This window comes from Cupressus sempervirens, chromosome 7, assembly GCF_028749045.1.
Source record: "Cupressus sempervirens isolate cs-2001-9-10 chromosome 7, ASM2874904v1, whole genome shotgun sequence".
In the NCBI taxonomy this organism is placed as follows: Eukaryota; Viridiplantae; Streptophyta; class Pinopsida; order Cupressales; family Cupressaceae; genus Cupressus; species Cupressus sempervirens.
In genome coordinates, this window is record NC_143124.1 from 347,530,012 (window position 1) to 347,537,583 (window position 7,572).

The following is a 7,572-nucleotide window of genomic DNA, read 5'->3' on the forward strand; positions in this document are numbered from 1 at the left end:
CTATATGTTATTCTTCTTTGTGGCTCTTCAATCATAACCAAATAAACTATGTTCAGAAGGTGATTAGGGACTTCCTATGGTCATATGGGAAAGGAAACATAAAGAGGCATGCAATTAAATGGAGTTGGTGTTCTATGAAGAATGAATTAAGTGGGTTGGGGATGAATGATTTAAGAATACAAGACATATCTCTTGCTGCCAAATGGTTTGCCAAATCCACCAAAGGTAATGAAGCTTGGAAATTTTTAATCAAACATAACATTTCTTGTGGTGTCCCCTGTTTAAGAGAGTCTTAGAAGGGCCTAAATATGCATAACCTCCTCTCAGATAAATGGATGATCAAGGTGGAAGGTTATGTGGTCTTTATAGCTGTTTGGAAAGCTTGGGAGATAGTTAGACATGAGGTGTCAGGTGTTGGGGTCAATGACAACCATGCTACAATCTAGAAAGGAAAAGAAAACCTTTAGCATTTCTAATAGGATTCTTTGCAAAGGCATGGGACAAGCTAGGCATGCATAGATTTAGTAATCTTTTACAAGTAGAAAAAATTTATAGTTGGGCAATCCTTGACTCAATATTGAATCTACCTCTATTCCAGAAAAGAATGTATTTTATTCTTAAAAGTGCTTGGAAAAATGCATAGCTTCCTCAAAGATGTGGAAGTGAGATTGATACACTTAGTCTTCTAACCTGGCCTAATGGATCTCATTTATTTTCTACCTTATATACTCTTTTGTCTAATAACTATGAATTCTTTGAGTATCTTAATGAAAAATGGCCTTGTAATCTAGAACCTAAATGTTGGTCCAAATATCTCTCCTCAATTTGGCACCATAATATTGAACGTAAGATCCAATAATTTTTTTGGCAAGCCCTACTCCATTATTTACCATTGAACAACTCACTATTGGTGTACTTTTCCCTTTAACCTTTTGCTCGAAGTCTAAAACTATATCTCACTTGTTCACTGAAGGTGACTTTTCCAAAGTGGTCTAGGATTGTTTGGCATTTATTTTAACCCTATGATTACCTTCTTCCATGTTGTTACTGGTTATATCCTTGGGGTCCCTAAACACCTAAACAAATTCTAGGCTATGTTTTTGATGCAGGAGCATTAAGCTTGGATTTGGTAAAGTTATGTTTTTATGGTTAGGAATATGTTGGAGACACATTGGAGAACCTTTCCTTATAATTGCATAGAGATTGGATGGATTTAGTTGAAGTTTGAATAGTTTTTACCTTGTTGCTAGAACTGTGTTTTTCTAGTTTTTGGGTGCCTATTATAGAGTACATAACTAATTTTGTGCAATGAATGAGAGGATGAAATTTTTAGATATTGAAGAGGGCCTAGATTAATATCTATTATCCAAGGAAAAATTCATAATTCATTAGAGGTTGGGAGACATGGAAATTCTGTTGGAGTATCGATTTCTGGTAATTTTGCATGATAGTTTTGTGTGCTTATCTTTTAGGATGGATGCACATTTTTTCTTAAAGAATAAGCCTTTGAAAATTTTAGGGGTTGTAGAGGACCTAAATTTCTACCTTTTTTTCAATGTATGAGTTCTAATTCAATTGGAGCTATGAGATATCATTATCTTTCTCGGATATCAATTTGTAGGAATTTAATTGTTGTTGGAGGATGACCTGTAACTCTTAAAGTAGTTAATTTTTGTTTTTAGCATTCTGGGCTAACTTTTGGCTTAGATTAGTATAATTAGGGGTCTTGTGGAGTCCATTATCCATTTAGGGAGAGTGGAGAGTAGACGAAGAACAAGTTTTCCTAAGCTTGTGGATAGAGCACTAAATGTGAGGCAGTTTACAAGAGGATTGTGATGGAGTTGTGAATGTGTGGATAGAGTGTTGAATGTAAGGTAGTGTACACTTGGATCTTGGTTAAAGTTGGGGCAGAGCTAGGACCGTGGCTAGAAACTAGGGAGATTTCTTGGTGGGCTTGTGAGCACAAGTTTTGATTTCCTTGGTGATTTCTTCTAGATTGTTGTTATGTTACAGATCTGGGCTAGCTGAAATTGTGTTTGGGTTGGATCTTGAGGGTTCTTGTAAAAATGATGATTTTGTAATTGCTATTTGTATTTGGCCCTAACCTGGAAGGCCTTACAACTTGGCACATTGCATGTAATAGTTATTTTATGAATAAATTATTGTGAGTTGGTATCAGATCTTACATTCTTGCTTCTTGCTATTGTGTTTCTATTTTGTGGTTAAATTTTTGGGGGCTAGGACATCTCCTTTGGGGATTCTCTAGCCTTGCACTACATTAGATGGTATTAGAGCGAAGCTTGTTCGGGAGTGTGTAGATAGATCATCGAAGGTGTGGCAGTTTGCACCAGGACTTGGGTTGGAGAAGTAGATCTAAGTTGATCTTGATCTGATGGTGGATTATTCTTTTTGGAGTTCTAGATCTCTTGGTTGAAAGATGGCAGATCATGGTTCTAACTTGTAATTGCAGAGGGCTTGCAGATCGACCAATGGATGTGAGATGGAAGTTCTTGTTGAAGCATGATCGAGAAGGGTTTGTTGATTGCAGTTATGTGGTCCTAGACTTGTGATGTGGTTACTGATTGTTCATGTAAGGTGGTAGGTTGCAATCTGACTTACACACAATTTAGTTCTATCACAAGGAGCACGAGAAGGATTTGTTGCAGAGGGTTTATGAAGATCTTAGGACATGGCTTCAAGAGGATTGGACCCTGAGATGATTGTGAATCTTTGTGATGTGGTGGAGAGGAATTTTTCTAAGATGTGTGCTTAGTTTGAAGCTAGCTTGGTTGATTGAGCTAAGGAGGAGGTTGCTCGGTTTGAAACTAGTTTAGTTGATCAAGATAAGGAAAGGATGAGGAAGACATTCTGTAGATGTTTGTGGAGCTGGAGTCTATCAATCCAGAGGGGATTTTTTTGGCTGGTTAGAAGACTTGTTCAAGAGAGAAGATGGAATGGCAAGGTAGAGTTGGAAGAGTTTGGTTTCATTGATTAGATTGTGGAGTCTGATATAGAACTTGTAGAGCAATTGGAGGTTGTTGCTGAAGATATTACTATCCTTGTTTATGCTGGGACAAAGGTTGGTTTTAATGATCAGTTGGTTGATTTTGACATGGAAATTGCAAAGCACTTGGTCATGGATGATCAGGTTGTTGTTGGTGATGATTTGTGTGTTGCAGAGCATCTTGTTGTGAGCAATGAGATTTTTGTGGTTGTGAGTGTGGCATGTGTTGATGGAGATCTACATATTTATGACTTGGTTTTGGAGTTAAATGATGTTTCTAACATGGAGTACATGTTTGAGGATATTGTTGTTGCTGATTGTGATCAGTTGCAGAGATTCCTGGTGAAGCATTACATTCAGTTTGTTCCTAGGAGTGAACATGTTGATTGGGTGGTTAAGATTCTAGTGTTTGACAAAATGATGTAGATGCTAATGATGTGCAAATTGGTTTTCTTGTTCCTATTGGAGTGGAAGCCTTTGGTGAAGATGAAGATGGTTGTTGCTCTTTCTTTGGGCATCAAAGTGTGGGACACACTTTTCTATTAACCTAGGGAGTCTGATGCAGGAGCATTGAGCTTGGATTTGGTAGAGTTATGTTCTTTATGGTTAGGAATGTGTTGGAGACATATTAGATAACATTTCCTCATGATTTCATAGAGATTGGATGGATTGAGTTGAAGTTTGAACAATTTTTACCTTGCTCCTAGAATTGTGTTTTTTGGGTTTTTGGGTGCCTATTGTAGAGCATGTAACTAATTTTGTACAATGAATGAGAGGATAAATTTTTTTAAGGATTTAAGAGGGCCTAGAGTAACATCTATGTTCAAAGGCGCAAGTCCTAATTCATTATAGGTTGGGAGATATGGAAATTCACCTAGAGTATCAATTTTCGGTAGATCTGCATGACAGTTTTGTGTGCTTAGCTATCAAGATGGGTACACACTTTTTATTATAGAATCAGACTTTGTACATTTTATGGATTGTAGAGTACCTAAAGTACTACCTTTGGTTTGAAGCATGATCTCTAATTCAATCGGAGCTATTCAATATATCATGATTTTTCTCAAATATCGATTTGTAGGATTTAATTGTTGTTGGAGGCCGACTTGTGGTTCTTCAAGTATTTAATTTTAGTTTTTAGCATTCAGGGCTCACATGTGGCTTAGACTAGTATAAGTAGGGGTCTTGTGTATTCTTTTATCCATTCAAGGGAGAGTGGAGAGTAACTAAAGAGTGAGTTTTCCTGAGTTTGTGGACATAGCCCCGAAGGTGAGGCAGTGTACACTTGGATCTTGGTTAAAGTTGAAGTAGAGCTAGGGTTGTGGCTAGAAAATAGGGAGACTTCTTGGTGGGCTTGCTAGCACAAGTTTAGATTTCCTTGGTAGTTTCTTCTAGATTGCTATTATGTTACAAATCTGGGCTAGCTAGGATAGTGTTTGATCTTGAGGGATCTTGTAGAACTAATGATTATGTAATTGTTGTTTGTATTTGGCCCTAACACGGAAGGCCTTATAGCTAGGTAAATTGCATGTAAAAATTATTTGATGAATAGATTATTGTGAGTTGGTATCATAACTTGCATTGTTGCTTCTTGGCATTGTGTTTTTGTTGTGTGGTTGAATTGCTGGGGGCTAGGACATCTCCTTTGGGGATTCTCCTTCCGTGCATTGCATTAGTTTTCCTCTTACTTTCTTTGGTCTATTTGGTTAATTAGGAATGATGATGTATTTAAAGCTAGGAATAGGATTGTTACTCTGTCTCTAAGGAGACTTACTATGCATAAAATTTCTATGTAGGTCACAATTAGGTATAAAGTAAAGGAGAGGTAGGCAATAATGATTACCATTTCCTATTCTAGGGTACTTAAGGATGAAAATATCTAGTTTGAGGTTAAAGTAGGTGACAAAGAACCTTTCACATTTGAGTGTACCCTTACAAACATGCTGAACAAAATTAATTTAAGAAGAGGACTTGATGACTTGAACAAATAGATGGAAACAATGAATCAACAATGTAACACCACTAATGCTAATAGGCCTAGCATCAATAGGTCTATAATGAGAAGATTTTCTAATCAGATGGTAGAAAATATGGACATGAAAAATGTACTTGTGATCATAGACAATGTTACTAGATTTAATGAAGGAAGAACTCCTTGCATAATGATCAACATTGCCCCTCTTGTCCCGACACTTCCATGTTAGACTTTGATGAAGGATCAGAGCACTAACATCAGAGATGGAGCCAAGAGGTCTAGGTGGGATGATGGACCTCTTTCATGGAAAAATTGGATGGAGGATTGAGTTGTCTATGTTTTACTATAGGATAGTCTCTTTTTGAACTTTAGACATTAGATTTTGATTGGTATGATGTTTCAACGGTGATCTGTATGGACCTTAGGTCGTGAACTTATTGTTTTCATTTGTAGACTCTTTAATATTGTGGTTATGTGACTTCTTAAAGACCTTTTTTTATATATAATATCCATAAAAAAAAAAACTCTTATAGAATGAGAAGATAGAATATACTAATATTTTTAATTGAAATTTATCTTTTTCTTAAAACAATTTACAAGAACCTAAAGATATAAACACTGTCTAAAATCCAAAAATAATATGAAAACATTGCATTTACCTCATTCATTTGATTTTCATATTATCGTAGTCATATAAATTTTTTATAAATTAATTCCATTAAAAAATCAAATTGGAATGGACCATTAATAATATATAGTTTATATTTTCCTTGGCAAGAAAAATCAACTACTCAATTTTAAATACAACTTGCATATATTCTACTATAATAGAATACATTTTAATAATTAGATAATCAGTAATGATATTAATTCTTCATCTAAATATAATTAACAAATGAACTTTGATCATTAAATTGAATTAAAGTGGGATGAGTTCACCGAATACATCATGAAATGTGTTGGATCCATCTAGAACAACAAATTGCTAGGGGAGAGAGTATTGCTAGTCATTTTCCCATGATTTTCAAATCTCTTCTTAATAACAAGAGATAAATATAAAATTTAAGGTAACTAATAACATGAAATTTATTACATTTTTTGTAACATCATTAATTATATATAATATTATCATCGTACAAATTGCAACATTCAAAGGTTCAATTGCTAATTTAAACAAATTTAGAAAGTAAAAAGAATCCTTTATTTAATGATGTTGAGCATTGGTGTTGGTTTATTTATTTTAAATGCAATTAATGAGGATTGAAATAGAATTCCTTTTGAAAAGGAATACATTAACCAAAGTATAAGTGGTTTTCTTCAAAGGAATTGATCTAAATACAACCTAATATCAATGAAGCAGATTTACTAGGATGCATATGTACATTACTCATCAATGAGAATAAGTCCTAGTGATTGTTCTTAGTCCCCTACTATATCTTCACATTAGGTTTAAAAGGTGGAGGCTTTGATTAGAACCAATTATAGGAAGATCAAATAGAACAAGATGTTTTAATAAATCCTAATTTTAGAAACTGAATCTATCAAGCTTAACTAAAATAGGATCATGTAATATTAATCTATAAAATTAGATGAAAAGGGAATGAGGAATATTTTATTTTTACATTCATTTGACTAGATCTATTTCTATTTTTTATGTTTTCTAAATAGTCCTTAAGAATGCCAAGCTTTTTTTTAGAGTAATAAAAGAATGTTGAGATTTCCGTAAAGCATTACAATTCTTGTGAACTGTGAGAATCAATTAAGAAAGATTAATTTTTCTTCTCTCTTAGATTTTTTCTATCAAGTCTAGTGTTTGAGGCATACGTATTAGAAAGGCTCGACATATTGTTGTAAGACAATGCAGATAAAGTAACAGATAACTTATTTCTACATTGATCAATCTAAACATCTTTAAGAGCAAGAGGATTTATAATCATCATAATTCTCCATTAAAAACCCATTAGTAGAAATTGATACTATAACTAACTATAGATTACAATTTTTAAAAAAATAAATTGTATTTTAGAAAAATATGCTTCAACATCTTAGATTCTTGTAACAAAACAATATCTTTTTTTATTATCAATAAAGAATACATCAGAGTATTTACTATTTGTCATGGTTTTCAAGCCTCTTATGTTAAAGGAAGAGATCTATATTTTGTTGGTCTTTTTGCTATTGATACATTATTAAGGGTTCCTTTTTTTTGTTTGTTTTTTGCAATACTACGTCCTTAGGCATATAGCTTTGTTAACTATCTCTTTATTTAGCTCTTCCCTATTTTACATTTGTACCTACATCAATCTCTCTTTTCACCTATCTTCCTTTTATTGTTGTTTTCTAATGATGTCGATTCAAGCTATTAGCAAGTAGTGGTGATTTAGGGGAGTATTTAATAGGAGAAAGACTTCCACTGTATTTATTTTGAGTCCAGTAGAGTCCATCTTCCAAGTTAAGGTTAAGGTACTTGATTAAAGACCTCATTCCCTCTTTTCATGTTTTTTTTAAAATCTTAGAGAGTAACCTCAAATACTCTCTCTCTCTCTCTCTCTCTCTCTCGCTCTCTCTCTCTCTCTCTCTCTCTCTCTCTCTC